Genomic DNA, 17,433 nt, shown 5'->3' with positions numbered 1-17,433 from the left:
AGTACAAAGTATTTTTATTACTTGTAAATCCAGTAGTAAATGGAGAACGTCCAATTTTAATGATTCTGCAGATGAAATGACCCAAAGGGATCCCCCGTCAATTGGCTGAAAAAATACACACATTTACATTTTACTATTCACTCTTTTGTGTAAATAAGGAAGGAAAAGTCACATTTTAAGGAGTTTAAGAGCTGTGTGACTTTGAGAAAGTCACCTAACCTCCCGTTGCCACATTAGGTTGTAATGAAATTCAGTGAGTTAGGACAATATTTGGTACCTTGTAAGCACTCAGAAGTGTTAGTTGTGTGGTGTTTTTTGTTTTTTTTTTAAGTGCTAGCTGTTATATTAATACAGCAAGTGTAAATATCTGTTGTTGGAGATCTATGTTTGCTGATGTTGAGAGTCACTATAGCACAGGAAAGAGAATGTTCCTCATTTTCGTCCAATAAGCACAATTACAGTGTATTTCTCTGCATATCAACAACATCTTGAGGGCTTGGAGGATCACAGTTTATGATAGTTGCTAAACTAATGAAACTCTTTTTCCCCTTTAAACTGAAAACAGAGATTCAGAAGAGCTGAAGAATTTAAGACAGGACTTGTAGATAGATCCCTTGGGAACTTTTGGTTCATGTCAAACATATTAGCAACCTCTTGTTTGCTCAGTTCAAAGGCAAACAGAATAATACCCCGAAGTCAGTGTATCTCAAAGGATATATAGTATGTGAAACTGACCTCAGACTCTTGGGGGGGTGGGGGGGGGGGTGGACGCTTGTTAAAAAGGGAGCTTTCCAGAACTCTGTTGGGACCTACTGATTCATCCAAGGGTTAACTGGTATCTCAAGTGCTTCTTACATCACCTTAATTTGGAGACTCCTGGCATGTTGAGTGATGCAGGGAGCAAGCATCCTCCGTGCCCTTGAAATCTGCAAGAATCAAATGGGGCCAAACCCTGGGCACCTCTTAGGGTAGGCTGCTGCGCTAATGGAGTTGCCACATTTGATGCTTTGCCTGGCCATGGAGCATCTCCCAACAACTGGCTCCCTTAAGATCCAAACCTTCCCCTGCCGTTAAGGTTGCGCCTGGCAATCTTGAGTCCCTTAGCCGTTTTCATCAACAGTAGGAAAAGAAAAGGGGATTTTGGCACGCCAGTGGTTCTGGAAATCAAATATGGGCCTGTTCCACCTTAAAGGGCCTAGGCCCGCCGAAGTGCTCGGGTCTTTGAGAGTTTGGGCACCACCATATTTGGAGCGTGCCTACTTTGGGGCGGGAACCTCCTTGAGAGTGATTAGGTCAGCGCTGGGGGAGGTGACCTTGTTTGGTTTCTGGCACCCGAGAACAGAGCTGCACTGTTCCGGCGGCCCCCGCTGGCCTAATTGGCCCCCGCGCTCCCTCCGGGCCGAGCCGCCGCGCCGCTCCTCGCCGGCCGCCCCCGCGGCCCGCAGCGCGGCAGAGGCGGGAAAGCAGCGCGCCTGCGCCGTGGGAACCGGGGCCGGAGGCGAAAAGCGGGGAGCGGAGGGGGCCGTTGGAGCCGAGTAGCGTACAGAGCGGCGTGTGACGCGGGGACGCCGCGCGCTCCCAACGTCGCCCCGGTTTGACGCACACGGCACCAAACTGTGAGTTTCAGGGGTTATTTGGTCGGAATCTCCGGGGCTCGAGTGGGTTTCGGGCCTCTGGGCTGTGGCGGCGGCGGGATTGAGGGTGGCGGCCGAACTCGGGGGACGCGACCTCCGGCGCTCGGGCCCGGGGAGCTACGCCCTAGGCTGGGTCCCAACCATCCAAAAGGACGCGTTTTGCCGCACAGGCTAAGATGGCGGCGGCGGCCGAGGAGGCGGAGTTGGTGCTACACAAGGAGCCCGGGCCCCGGGTTCGGGGAGGCGGCGGCCGCGGCGGCCGCGGGGGGCGGCGGAGCCTGAGGTGAGCGGCGGCCGCCGCCGCGGGGCGGGACTCGGCGGAGAGGGGGGGGCGGGGGGGGGCGCTTTCCTCGGCGGCGTCGGAGGATCCGGGAGCGGACACAAAGGGGCTGAGCCGGGCACTAGACTTGGGGGTTTTGTTTAGTCACATGAAGCCGAGCAGCCAGTGAGCAGTAGGGGGAAGGGGCCGAGATGAGGCGGCTTGGGGAGCCCGGCGGTCGCCATTGCAACGCTCCGAGTAACGGGGCGGTCCGAGAGCAGCCCCCAAGCCCTCCTCGGGGCGGCTCGGCTGTGGCCAGAAGCTCCAGCTCTGGCGGGAGGGGTCCACACCCCTCCCCTAACTGGGCCCGGGGCCGCAGAGCCCTCCCCTCCCCCCCTTTCCGCCAGGTCTTATGCCGCTAGGTGCCTGGGAAGTAACAGCCAGAGGTAAATCGCCCCGAGTGTTTGGGTTGCCCGGGGCTTGGTGGGTGTCCAGCTAAAGCTTTTTGCTTCTCCAGGTCTGTCTGATTCCCTGGCCTTTGTGTCCCTGGGAGCTTTATCTCTGCCAGAGGAAAAGCAGGTGTGCTCCACTTCTCCCGGGAACCTGAAGATGAGTTGTCCCAGACCCTTCTCAGTGATTGGAGACTTAGGTGGTGGAGCTAAAGGTTTCTCGTTACGAGACTTCCACAGACGACTTTCGTGTTGGGATCCATCCATGGTTTAGCGACATTAGTGGAAAACTTTTCTTGAACTGCCTGAGTAATTAATACTGACATAAACTTAGTCGTCATAAAACTTTCATGTTTAGACTTTCAGATGTTTTTGTTTTTGTTTTGTTGTTGGGTCATTGAGAAGTATTCCACAAGGGGGTAAACGCAATGGGGGCCTAAATGATGGTCCTGTTTTGTATACAAGTCAATAATTACAACAGAAAAATACCAAAACACCGTCATCATCTCTTCTGGCCGGTTCTGACTAATGCCAGGCTTGTTGCATCTGGATGATAGATTAGATTTGCCTTAATAGTATATTGCTTCTCTGCAGTAGTTTAGTCACATTTCTTTGGTCCAAGAAGAAGGAAAGCGTTTTCAAAAAAAATAAGACAACTCCAGTTACTCAAAGCAAGGAAACCTGCTGTTTGTCTTCAGTGTCATGTGTAAGTATCCAGGAAATGTGATGGCAGTAGTCACGCCTTGGTAGCTTTGGTGAGGAAAAAAATTAGTTTTTATGAGGTGGTTATAATTTACTTTAGACACCATAATAGACGAAACATGAAGGCTCGATCACTGTTGGTGCAGTGGAAACTTTAGAATTCTAACATAACTTGAAGGGACCCTGCACTTAGGGCTGCACCATACTTTGTATATGGTGTGAACTAATATTTGAAGTACAGCAATTGGAAACAACTACTGTTTTGACCAGGTCACATTAACAGAGTAAATAATGTGATTGAAGGGATAAACACATTTAGATCGTTGACTTTAGATGTCTGTCCAAATTAAAATTTGGGTTTTTTAATATGACTTAAAGCTTTCATTTTCCTCGCTTCTTTCAGTCGTATGTTTTCCACCCCCCCGCTTAGCTTTCCTTCTTCTAATAGAAGAATAGAACAATCTTAACTGTATTAAAAGAATAGGAGATGCATTGACATGGGCAAAATGTATTACTGAGTCATGCAGTTTTAGAGTGGAAGGAATCTCAGGGAGCAGCTAGTTATATCCACTGTTTAAGATCTATTTAGGGCCAGATATGATTGAGTTCATGGATAATGGAAAATTGTCTTTTCAATTTCTACCCCCTTGCTCCTTTCATTGGTCACATTGCTGGGATGAGAAGATGACTCTCTGTAACTAATAATGGTAAAAAAATAAAATGTGAGAGTGTTTGAAAGTATCTGTCAGAAACTATTAATGAGAAATTCTGTGACAATAAGTTAAGAACTTTCATTTAACATAATATGGTAATACAGTTTTTAAAATGACTGCCAGTGGAATAATTCCAGATCCAAAATACAGCCATTTCAGGAGCAATGTTGCTTTTGAATTTTGAGGTTTTCAAAAAGCATTCTTGACCCAGAAATTTTAAAAAGCAGGTTTGAAATAACTGTCATTACTACCAGTTATTACAAAAGAAACAAGATGCTGAAAACGATGATGGTAGTTTCGGCTTCAGTTTGTAACAACTTTTTGTTGGATAGATGGACCTGTCACTTAGATTGACCCTTGTTAAAAACAACTTGTTAATATTACTACTACCACAGTTCTTTAACTTCTTTGGATATCAAATACAGTAAAAACTGTTAAATTGTATTGAGGTCTTAAAGCTTTTATGGGTCACTTAAAGTGTGATTAAATTACTGATTTTTTAAGAAAGTTGATAAGCTATTTCTTAATTTTCAACACCGTGTGAGTGGATTTAATTACATTTTAGTCTTGTGATAATTAGGATTACTCTCAGGTTATTTGTAATTATAAAGTGAGTCTGTTATCTGCAAACCTTAAACATTTTGCAGTTTTAATTTGTTATTCAAGTTACAAGAGAGAGTTTTGGTGTGGTTGAATTGAGACGGTATTGGGTAGCATGGGGAGAAGAGAGACTCAAGGACCGTCATTAGAAGTGGTGGGGATACTTGCAATTTAGAGAAATTGGTTGTCAGAGGAGATCAGGTTTGTCCTAGATAACACTGTTAGTGTTAGGGTTACTTATTTAGACTCTTCTCAGGGTGTGATTCCAAAGGAAAAGAGTAGATCTTATTCTTGTAGGAATACTTTTCTCATGATTGCTTTTTAGGCAATCTTAGGGCAGCAGTTTGCCCTGAATTCAGAAATAGGTGTGTTGAATTACCCAGTCCTAATTTTTAAAACACTAATTTTAGCAGTCCTTTTAAAAAAGTGTTTTTAATTTTTCAATCAATAATCCTGTACAATAAAACATGAGAATAAAGGATGACTATCATGATATTTTGGATAGGTATTCAAATGAGCTCTAATTTTTTATATTTATCATCATTAATCCTTATAGAGACTATTTTGTAGATAGAATCTGTAAATATTTACAGTTATGAGATGTAGCAATGACTAAAGGAGATCTAGAAGTATTGTCTTTTAATTCAGGTTTATTAGTAGGAAATTTTGCTTTTAATATTACAAACCATTTACATCTTTGAATTTTCAGAAAGTTGACAATAATCAATCTGATTCTAGCACTAGCTCACCCTGCTGGTTGGCTGAAGTATTTCTGTTCTTCTCTTAAAAACAAATACAAAGATCACCGGAGATCTAGAAGGTAGAACAACAAATTTGATTCATAGTCTTTCTTCGGGAAGGTGGAGGTCTCCATGAAAAAGGTATTTTCTCATCTCAGGGTCTTCGTTGCTCTACTGTTAAGTTTTTTTTAAAATTTTTGACTTTACTAGGAACTCTTATGTTAATTATGAGGAGTTACAATATTAAGTTCAAGGTAGGACATTCCTTAACAGCTTAGAGATGTTAGCAAGGAAAACAAAAAAAGCAAGGAAAACAAAAAAGTTCTGTGAGATAACTTTCCAGGAGGAGAAAAGCAGAGGATTTTGGGGGGAAGAAAAGAAGCATGCCAGTACAGAAGCAACAGTGCACACTTCTGGATGGAGGAAACAGAAGCTGGATTAAGATTGGTGTTTCTAAGATATTTCCTTTATATATATATATATATATACATATATATATATGTATATATATGTGTATATATATATGTATATATATATATGTGTATATATATATATATGTATATATATATATGTACTCTCCCTCTACTAATCTTTGCTTTACCTCTTCTGTTTGCAAGCTGTAGCCTTCCCATTTCATTTGGGATTCTTGGAACTGTGATCTTGTAAGTAACTTTGTGAAAAGTATAGATGAGTAATTTGTTCCTTGCAATTCTATTAGTCTAGACTGGTATAGTTGAAGTTGGTTAGAGTGATAAATATGATTTTTAGGTATTAAGCCTTTTAGTATGTATATCATTCATTGAAGTCAAATATATAGATTTTAAAAGCTTTTAAAAGACTTTTTGTACAAAGTTCAGGAATTCGAATACGTTAGGAGCCAAATGGATAATTTCAAATAAACTCCTAATAAAGTTAGGATTAAAGTATTTTACAGTTTACAAAGCATATATATCTGTATTATATCAGTTATTTATCTAACTTTTATAAAAGATTAACGTTTTTATCCTTTCTTCCATGTCATTTATCCTTTTTACTTGAAAGCTTATGCATATCTTTTTTCATCAGTCTCTTGAGGAAGATTGTAAATATAACTATTATTTTCAGAACACCATTTATTGGGGAGGGAGTGATTCCCAATTGTTGAATGGCTTGGGAAGGTGGATAAAACCTTGCCAAAGTGGAAATTAATTGCCTGTTGCTTACTATTGATTTATTGACTATTACACACACACACACACACACACACACACACATGAAATCATAGTTACATTTGTAATTATATATGAATAAAGAGGCAGGCTGAGATAAGATTTAAGAATGTAAGCCTTGAAGTATAAAACTGATGGGGTTAAAATCTAGCTCTGTGGGGCTACCAGGCTGGCTCAGTCTGTGGAACATGTGACTCTTGATCTCAGAGGTGTGAGTTGAGACCCCACTCTTTGTTGGGCATAGAGAGTACTTAAAACTAGCTGTGTGAGCACTAAGCAAGACGATTTAACATTAATACCATCTTCATAGAGGCTTAAGGTTTACATTGCATAATTCACATCCTTAGCTTTCTGGTACACAATGGGTATGCAAACGTTACCTTTTATAGTACTACTATTACCATTTGATTTTTTTTTTTTTTTAATATATAGTAACTTGAAATTTTCACCTGCAAGTGATTTGGAATTGTATACTTTTGCTCATGTTCCTTTGTTAGACCCATGTCTACAAAGGAAGGTTGTTACAAAGGAAGTCAGAGGCAGGCATCAAAGTGTACCTTCTCCAGTTCTAGCAGCAAAAGCTATTAAATAGGTTCAGTATTTAGTAACACATTCCCTCTTACTACTGTCAGCTGATGAATAAACACACTTGGGAATGAGTATGTTTTAATGAAGTTATTTCCCAACCGATGTGCTGGTTTATCTTTGTTATAATATCCTGAGTTTCTTCACTATTCTCTAAATTTTTGACCCTGAGGATGGTGGTGATCATTAGTAGAGAGAAGAATGAGTGGTTGTGTGTATTTGTATATAATATACATATAAACCTCAGATAGGAGAGAAGATTAGTTTCAACAGCAGCTAGATTGAGAAGAGGCACGTTATCTTTTCATTGCTTAGTCTAAGGGGAATTTCCTCAAACAGCATTTCCTTTGCTGTTTTCCTCTTCATACTTTGTTTTGTATTTGTGCTGATACAGTCTTAAACTTGTTTATTTTTTCTTCTACCACCTACTTCTCCCACTACCAACACAAATCTTTAGGCTTTAAAAAAAAAATTTGTAAAAGAAAGCTAGTAAAGGTAATTTTAAGTTCACATGCAAAGGGGTGTATGAAAAATTAGAAGTTTCATATACCCTTAAACGTGTTTTCAGTGATTTAGAAAATGAAAGGAGAAAAAGTCACCCATAATCTTGTCACCATTGTGCAGTCATTAGTATTAAAGGAAACGGAGATGAGCCTGACGTTAATTAAGCATCTCCTATGTATTTCTTATAATAATGCTTGATATATATATTCTCATTTTATATTCAAGGAAACAAACTCAGACTCGGGTTACATAGATAGTAAATAGTACAGCAGCCAAGTTTGAATATAGGCATGTCTTGATTCTACAGATGAGTTCTTTATTTTCTGCCTTCCTCTCCTTTCTGTCTCTACTTTAACCTAATTATACAATTTGTAAGTTTTATTTCCTACTTATAAAACAACATTGTAAAAGCATTTTTCTGGCTACCCAGAAAAGCAATGTTCAAGCAATGTCTTATTGCCCACATTGTTTATTCATACCACCATATAAAAGCTCTTTGTCTTGGCTGCTGGATGTTGGTACAATGATATTGGTCAAAGTGGAAGCTGCCTTTTTTCCTTACGGAGTGACCAAGAAGAAAAATAATGTAGGTTAATCAGAACTAATACTCTCTGGTATTAGAAAAGCTACAGGTTTAATAATACTATTTGATGAGATACTTAACTCAAAATTGGATATATGTAAAATGTGGTTGAAATTTTCAGTAGCCATCAGAAAACAACTTTTCTTATATTTTTATACTTTGAAATGCTATAAGCTTCCTTGTTAGAAGTATTTTAAAAGGGATATTAAAATTAAATGGGCACTTAATTCTGTTTGTTACTCTCTGTAATTCCTAATGTAATAATCTTTATAAAAGGGAAAATATACCAAATTCCTATAGTCTCATTGGGTGGATGACCTGTAGTAAAAGATAATTTATGGGGCTTTCATAAATAAATTATACAGAGCAGCACTTGCCCAATAGAAATTTGTTGAGCCATAAATGTGATCTAAAGTTTTCTATAGCCATGTTACAAAATAAAAAGGTAATAATGATTTTATTAATGTTTATTTAACTCAGTATATTCAAAACATTCTTTCAATATGTAAATACAATTGAGATACTTTACATTCTTTTTTTTAATGCCAAGTCTTCAAAATCAAAAGTGTGTGTTCCACACTTAAAGCACATCTCAATTCAGATTAGCCGTTTTTAAGTGCTTATAGCACCATAGCTTTCATATTGGACAGTGCAGTTACAGATAGTAAGACCTCTACAAGTATGTTGAAAGTTTAGATAGTAAGTTCTGTACAAGTATGAATAAAGGATAAAGTAGAAATCGAATTGAGCCTTAAAGAAAAGCTAAGAAAAGAGTATGCTAGAGAACAAATCTGTAAAGTGATGGGAATTAAAATAGGAGATAGAACTTGAAATCAGATAATAGCGTGACTTGAATCTAGGGAATTTGTTTTGCATGGGGGATATGTATGTGTGAAATATGTTGGAGGGTGCCTGAGCCACCCACGTATTGTACATGAACATTTAATATTAATATTGAAGTGAATTAATCTGAGGCAGAACAAGAAAAATGCTGGGAGAATACTAATCTAACAAAGCCTCATAAGGTCTCCTAAGGGGAAAGAGTTGTGCTTAGGGTGTGTTGGTGTTCTGTAATTTAGAAGTATGACGGAGAATGATCAAAATGGATGAGATTTGAGAAAAGGTTTTTAGGTTTGACTATTGGTGAGTTATTTTTAGATGTTTTATTTTTTTTAAAGATGTTTTTATTTATTTGAGAGAGAGCATGAGTGGAGGGGAGGGGCAAACAGAGAGGCTGAGAGTGTCCCTGCTGAGCGCGGAGCCAGACATAGTGCTCAGTCTCACCACCTGGAGATCATGACCTGAGCTGAAATCAAAGGTCAAATGCTTAACTGACTGAGCCACCTAGGTGCCCTTAAATGTTTTATTTAGGTATAACTTAAATTCAGTGAAGTACACAAATCTTACAAATACAGCTCAGTGAAATTTTACAATAAGAACTGATGGCTTGAATCTCTTTGTTTTCTATCCTTGTTTGGCATTAAGTGAATCTGGAGGTAAGCAGACGATAAATAGTTGGTACCACGGCTCCTCTGTTTTGTTTTGTTTTCAGTATGGTTTATGCCAAGATCAGAGAGGTGTTTTTTAGTTTTCATTAATATTGACCCTTTAGAAGTTTTATGACTAGAAAATTTGTTTAGAATGCAGAGATTTTGAATTGCTTCTACAGATAACATAGTTATCTGGCTTGCTTTCATTACAGTATTCTCTAGGCACATAGCCAAGAAGTAGGTAGAGGAGGTCTTGGATTGCCTCCTTATATAGCGGCCTTTTGGAATCTCTTTAATAGTAGCTTCTAAGCATTATGTGAGTTAGCTTTCAGGCATTGCAGGTTACTTAATAAGGTATTTAGTATTTCTGATTGTGATTGTAGGGATAAGAATAAAGTGGTATACTTCTGTTTACAGCTCAGTATGGATTCTCAACTTGAAAGATTTTGACATTTATGTATAAAGAACTAGAATGTCCTCTTAAGGATAATTACACAAAAATTTGAATGGTTAAAATCCATTGAGGTACACTTTACAAAATGAGAACTGGAATGGAATTATTTATTTATTTATTTAAGATTTATTTATTCATGAGAGACATACAGAGAGAGAGAGTCAGAGACACAGGCAGAGGGAGAAGCAGGCTTCATGCAGGGAGCCTGACGTGGGACTCGATGCGGGGTCTCCAGGATTATGCCCTGGGCCGAAGGCAGGCGCCAAACCGCTGAGCCACCCAGGGATCCCTGGAATGGAATTATTGATCATGATTTTTACTTCTAGTGCTTGAATCAGTTTTTTTTTTTTTTTCAAAATGGAATTAATGGTTATAATACTGTGTTTCATAAATATTGAGCTATGAAAGGTTTGTTTACTAGTGTAACAATTGGTGCTTTGGGGAGAAGGATTTTTGTTTCTGAAATCTGTATTTTAATAAAGTTGTGAAAAGTACATAACAGTGAAAATGTATCTTTACATTCTAGTATGCCTAGTTTTGAGAAATAGATATGTTTTGTAAATTGCAGAAGTGGACAGGAAAATACTTTCTCATTAACGTTTGGTTTACAAATGCTTTTAAACTTATAAGTGAAAATATTTATATAAAGTTTTGGTTTTTAAAGATATATAATAACTTAATATATCCTTGCTTTAAGAATTTTAATAGTTGTCTTAAAGAAATAAAACCTCAACAACTTATGTAGGTTTTGTATTTGTGAAGTATAGAAGGCTAAAGCAAAATTGGTTGATTAGACCTTGAAAACATATGGTTATTATCTAAAAAATATATATATACTTCATATAATACCTTTTGGGTGAGATTTAGAAAACCGCAGACAAAAATAATTAGATTGTTATTAAATAACAGCCTAAAGAGCTGACTTCTATGGGTAGGGAAAAAAACATATTTAACCGTATGTTCTATGTTTTTGTGTTGTTTTGACAAAAGTGAATGTTACATTGAATTTAGTTTTGGGAGATTGGATTTTTTTGTATGCAGAAAAACTTTATTTGCAGGGTTGTATTTTCTCCAACCTTTGCTTGTTTTCATTGGTTTAGTTATTATATAGAATTCACTTGGTATCTCAGGAGGGATAAGAATGCTGATATTTGGGCAAAGAATATGGTTCCTCTAAAGAGCTCATGAACTCAGACACAACTTGAGGAGCACTTAATAATGAAACATTTGAATTACTGAGTTGACACAAAATAAAATGAGTCATATCTTAATAAAGCTTCTTGGCAAAAATAATTTTCCAATGTAGGACTTGAAGAAGTGATATGAATTAGATTAGTGGATAGGGAAGGGAATGTCAACTAGGGAAAAAAGCATATTAAGCACAGAGATGAGAATTGTGGAATGCAAGTATTTTCCTTACTCTGAATAGAGTCAATTTAAGTGAATATAACAAAAAATGAATTTGATATGATTGTGGCCTCTGCTGGATTAATCTAAAGGAATTTGAGTTAGAAATAAGGGATTCTACGGAAGGCCACTGAACAGAAATAAATGAAGAAAAATAAAAAAAAAGATTAGTAGCTAGATGTAACATGATTAGAGAAGTAATTGAAAGTGGGAAAGGGCAGTAAGAGGTGGTTATCTTGGTGGGTGGGAAGGAGGATACATTAAGAGTAAGGATGAGTACTTTTAAAATCAAGCAGGTGAAATATGTAGCTCCTAAGTTTATTGTGCAAAGTTAAACTAAGAATGGAACAGTTTTATTATCTCCTTTTGAAAATAAATTTACTTGGACACACAATGTGCAAATAAATAACACTAATTGGGATACATCTGCCTTGTTCTATTAAAAAAATGATGAGCTTTTAAGTTTGATTTGAAAACTAAAACCCAAGAAAGTTATACAGTAGTGGCATTTTCTGAATTGCTAGTGCTTTGAACTAAAAAAAAAGAAAATACTTGAAATTAATATTAAGACGAGCTCGTAATTGTAATGTTATATTTTGAGTCATAATAGTACATTTTAGCCTTGGTTTAAGAGACATTTTAATTGGTATAGAAGTTGGTGGAAAAACAGATAAAAATAGTCTGGATACCAGTGTTTAAATTTGTTTTAAAATAAATACTTTAAAATTTAGGAATAGTTGAAAACATACTGCTTTTATAGGGGGGAAAATCCCTGTAGTTCCCCCTGAGCAATAGTAATTTTTGATATTTAAGATGTAAGTTATTTATCTTTATTTGAGTTTGAAAGAGTTCTTAAATTGAATGTATACCATATCTTATAGTAAGATTAAAAGATTTATTTATTTATTTGAGAGAGAAAGAGCATGGGTGGTGGGGAGGGGCAGAGGGAGAAAGTGTTTCAAGCAGACATGGAGCCTAATGCAGGGCTCAGTCCCATGACCCTGAGATCACAGCCTGTCCAAAACCAAGAGTTGGATACTTAACTGACTGTACTACCGAGGCATCCTTTAAACCAGAAGAATTAGAAAAATATGAAAAAATTATAGAAGTAATTAAAAATTGATTTTTGCTCTTTCTAGAGTTTATAAATAGAACAGAATTTGGGAGTTTACAGAGTCTAGGAGTTTAAGATAATATGTTAGTCTTGCTTTAACAAGTTTACATTTTAACCATTCTCACAGTTAATATAGGGTTAACTTGAGTAAAGAAGTTAGTGAGGTTTCTGGCAACAACGTTAAAATGGGGAGGTACATTTGACTGTGTCCAAGTTATCTGTTGAGATATCAGTTAAAGCAAAAGAGAATAGGCTGTTCCCTATTGTCACTGGAAATAGAGATTTCATCCATTATCTCTGAAGTTTGGCATTTGGGTTATTATAAATAGTATGGGTGAGAAGGGATAACAGCAGAACTATCTACTCTGATTATTCTGATGAACTATAGGTATGGGAATAGGAAGCTTCCCTGAAAGCCCTCCCCTGGATTTCTTTCAGCTCTTTCCTGTTTGCCTGTAAACTTCTTGGAAATCGACCCATCCTCACCTTTGTGCGCTGTGCTTGGGTGCAAGGTGAAAAGCAACTAAAAATCACCATGTGTGTGAGCAGAGGCCACAGTTTGAGAGGGATGGGGACTAGAGAACAAAATCGACTATTCCATATACATTGATCCTACTGAAAATGAAAAGTTCATTCAGAAAAGAAATGGAGGAGATAGAGATAATTTCCAGTGGCTGTGATGGAAGCAAAGTCTTTCTTGTGCTGTGTCAGTGAATGCCTTAGTGGTGGCATTGCCATTAAGAGAGACACAAATGGCATCCTAAGTAGATGGCCTTTAATGTGATACTGCTTGTCTAACTTCCTCCTGGTGGTTATTATTTTCCAAGGCTTATTCACCAACTTCATGTCAAGTTCAATTACCTGATACCCTTCCAACAGCTTTTTCTTAATGTAACAGGAATTGGTTCTCCTCACTCTTTACAGTTTGGATTAAAAATTTATGATGTGTGGTTTTATGAGTTTTATCTGAGACGTAATAATAGAAACCTTAAACATAAAGGAATGACAAAAATACGAAAACTTTCAAGTTAGTGTCAAGCAAAGGCTAAAATTTTTCTAGGGTAAGGTGGATGAAAAAAGAAATTTTTTAATAAAAAGAACTAAACACTATCAGGCTTGAACTTTTGTGTGATAAACATCATTGAAATGTGAATCGTAGAGTTAAATAGCCTTTCTTTAGAGAAATTAATAACACCAACCTTTTAAATTAAGAGACTTAGATTTATCTCAGAATTTAATAGATCAAATAAAAATTAAGACTATAAAGATTTGTGTGGCAGTATGTTTTTATTTATTGTATGTCAAACTATTTCAAATAGAGCATAAGCATTTTTTTCAAATTCCTGTGAATTTTTTAAAAATTGTGTCTCGGGCTTCAAAGAGAATTTGAAGTTTATTTAAAATTCAAGAATTGAATTGTATCGGCCAATATTTTTTGACTAAAGTATAATAAAACTAAATGTTAAAGCCAAATGGTTATAACTACTTGATGATGAAAACTGTGTCCTACTGGGATTTAAGCCTAAATTTCATACAAATTGGAGATTAACAACAGTGAGTACCTGACATGAAAAAGCAGATGAGATTAGTATTCATTTAAACATGATGGGTTTAAAAACTTTCATTTACTTTGCTATCAAATCCCTAATTGAATTAAGATAGTGGTTTCCTAAAAAAGGCATGGAGTGTCAAGGACAAGAAATGGAAAGTTGATCACAGAAGTAAAACTTGGAAGCTGGAAAGCAGCAAGTAGTAATGAATTTTGTAGATCTGAGAAAACTGAATTTTCTACTACTAGGGAGGCCTAGAATTGGACTGTGGACCCTGGGATGCTTCAGAAATTGGTGGCTTCAGGTGCTTTGAAAGAATTGTCCAAAAGTGTAAAAATAACAAGCAACACTCCTGGTACTAGGAAGGGGTTTCTTCAACTTTCTTCTCTGAAATTCAAATGGAGGATTTCTGTACTTGAGAACTCTACACACAGCTTGGGTTAAGGGTGTCATACTACAGCAAACAAAACAATTGAATAGAAATCTACATGTTGAACCAGCAATTATCCCCAGCCTCTTTTTCTCTACTAAATTCTGAGAACACTTGGTGTCAGGCTCACATACCCCAGATGTGAGACTGGAAGATTAATTCTGTTATATAGCAAACTAATGATCAGGAAAAAAAGACCAACAGATAGTAATAGATGTGAATCCACCCATGGAAATGGCTTAGATTGATCATCCTGCAATGACACTAACCCATTAACACAGGATATCCAGACAGCTTTTATATGTTTCATTTTAAGATATGACATTAAGGATCATTAAATATTTGAAGATAACCCCAGTATAAAAGAGGAAGAGAAACAGTTCAAAAAGAAAAAAAAAAAAACTTCAAAGGTTACTGAAATATGTTTGGAAGTAAGATAATTGTATCTTTTTTTCTTTGATAATTGTATCTTTTAAACATGAAAAGATGCTTGCCACATAAAGGCAATCCTCAGAAAACAAAGCAAAGTTCTTAGACATTTAGAATATGAAATAATAGAGGATAGGAAATATGGAATATGAGATACTAATAGAAAAGTTATTAATTAATATTCTTGTAGAAGGTTAGAAGATGAAGTTAAGGGACTCTTCCAGAAGGCAGGACAAAAAGAGATGTAGAAAATAGAGAATGGGGCAGCTGGGTGGCTAAGTGGGTTAAGCATCTGCCTTCAGTTCAGGTCATGATCCTGGGGTCCTGGAATTGAGCCCCATATTGGGCTCCCCACTTGGCGGGGAGCCTGCTTCTCCCTCTCCATACTCTCCTTGCTTGTGCACGTGCGCTCTCTCAAATCTTAAAAAAAAAAAAAAAAAAAAAAGAGGATCATACTTGGCAGGTTCAACATGTGAAAGAATTATAGGATGGGAGAAAATGTGTGGAGGAAAATTAATAATTGAACAAAAAACTTGTGTTTTCACATTAAAGGGCTTACAGAATAGAATGCTCAGCATAGTTATTGAAGGAAAAAATACATACCGGAGTACCTCATGGTGAGATTTCAGACACAAGAAATCTGAGGACCCAACAGCTTTCCCATATGGAGCGTATAAAAGAGATTAGGAATCAGTAACAATGGAAAGTGATGGTTATTGGAATAGTGCCTTCAAAATTCTTGAAGGGAAGATACTTCCAAATTACTAATTCTGTTGCCTTGCCAAGCTGTCAAGTGTGGGAGTAGGCTAAAATTATGAAACATATGAGGTTGTTAAAATATTACCTACAACTGTACTGTATCTCAGGAAGTGACGAGAGGACATAGACTTTATCAAAATGATGAGTTAAATCAAAAAGAGGGATTGTCCAGGAAATAGGATTTAGTGCCTGATGTAGCAGGTCTGAAGAATGATCAGATCGGGACAAGAGGAAAGAGGATCTAAATGGTATGTCTTTAGAAACATGTGGTGCGTGCACACATGAAATAGGATTTTTGTGATTTTGCTCAAAAGATACTTAGGGTTTTCTTTTCCTATGTTGTCATAGCTTTGGTCATGAAGGTAATAATGACTTCATAAAGTGAATTAGGAAATGTTCCTTCCTGTTCTATTTTGGGGAAGATTTGAGAAGGATTGGTGTCAGTTCTTTAAACATTTGGTTTAAAGGTAGGTTGCTTTAGAGAATCCATCTAATCCTGGTTTATTTTTGGTAAGTTTTTTAATTAATCGTTTTATTATAGGTCTATTTAGATTTTCTATCTCTTCTTGAATCAGTTTCAGTAGTTTTTTTTTCTAGAAATTTGTTCGTTTTACCTAGGTTATTTGTTGCTATAGAACTGTTCCTAGTATTCCCATATAATCCTTTTTATTTCTTACTATAATGCCAGTAGTAATGACCCTTTTGTCATTCTTGACTGTAATAATTTGTCTTTTTTTTCTTGGTCAGCCTCGCTGAAAGTTTTTAAATTTCATTGATACTTTCAAGGAACTAACTTTTGATTTCACGTATTATTCTGTATTTTCTATTATTAGTCTTATTCATTTAAGCTGTAATCTTTATTACTTTCTTCATTTGGTTGTTTTTGTTTTAGTTTTCTCTTTTTCTGTTTTTCTTAAGGCCAAAGGTTAGGTTATTGAATTGAGGTTTTTTTTTTTTTTTTTTTTATTCACCAGTGACACAGAAAGGCAAAGACATAGGCAGAGGGAGATGCAGGCTCCCTGTGGGGAGCCTGATGTGGGACTCAATCCCAGGACCCTGGGATCACACCCTGAGCCAAAGGCAGATGCTCAATGACTGAGCCACCCAGGTGTCCTGAGATTTTTTTTTTTTAATATAGATGTATTGAGCTATAAATTTCCCTTTAAACATTGCTTTGACTTCATTTAAATTTTGGCATGTTGTGCTTTTGTTTTAATCTTAACATTTTATGATCTCCCTGTGTGATTTTTTTGATCTATTATTTAGAGGTTTGTTGCTTAATTTCCACATATTTCCCATATTTCTTTCTGTAATTTCTGTTTTCATGTCCTTGTATTTGGAGAATATACTTTGTATGATTTTATTCCTTTAAAAGTTTTGAGACTTGTATTATAGTCTAACCTATGGTCTGTATTGGAGAATTTTCCATGTACACTTGAGAAGAAAATGTTCTGTTTTGAATAGTGTATTCTGTAGATGTCTGTCAAGTCTAATTTATAGTGTTCTAGTCTTCCATTTCCTTGTGGGGTTTTTTTTGTTTTTTGTTTTTTTTTTGTTCTTTGTTTTTTTTTGGTCTGGTTCTATCCAGTATTGAAAGTGAGGTATATAAGTCTTCAGCTATTTTTATTTGTTTTTGTCTGTTGTCTATTTGGCCTTTCAATTTTGTATGTTTCTATTTCATATATTTTAAGTCTTTATTGTTGGGTTATATATGTTTATAGGTGATCTATAATTTTGATGAATTGACTCTTTTATTATTATAAAATGGCCTTCTTTGTCTCTAATTTTTTCTTTTTCTTTTTTTTTTTTTTTAATTTTTTCTT

At 36.7% G+C, this 17,433-nt stretch overlaps 1 protein-coding gene across 16 annotated transcripts in view; it reads left to right on the top strand.

Moving 5' to 3' along the window:
* The first annotated feature begins 1,408 nt into the window (after window positions 1-1,408).
* The window catches only part of ZNF644 (zinc finger protein 644), a 175,029-nt gene continuing 159,004 nt past the window's right edge, over window positions 1,409-17,433 (top strand). For 2 of the 16 annotated variants that reach the window (XM_072834439.1, XM_072834424.1), the window contains exon 1: window positions 1,409-1,616. The gene's annotated coding sequence lies outside the window, so the exon portion shown is untranslated. Of the gene's footprint in view, window positions 1,918-2,410; window positions 3,049-5,095; window positions 5,239-5,714; window positions 5,760-17,433 lie in introns of all 16 variants that reach the window. The other 14 variants (XM_072834434.1, XM_072834435.1, XM_072834429.1 and 11 more) reach the window with 13 other exon arrangements.

This window comes from Canis lupus, chromosome 8, assembly GCF_048164855.1.
Source record: "Canis lupus baileyi chromosome 8, mCanLup2.hap1, whole genome shotgun sequence".
Classification (NCBI taxonomy): domain Eukaryota; kingdom Metazoa; phylum Chordata; class Mammalia; order Carnivora; family Canidae; genus Canis; species Canis lupus.
This window is presented reverse-complemented; position numbering and strand designations above follow the sequence as displayed.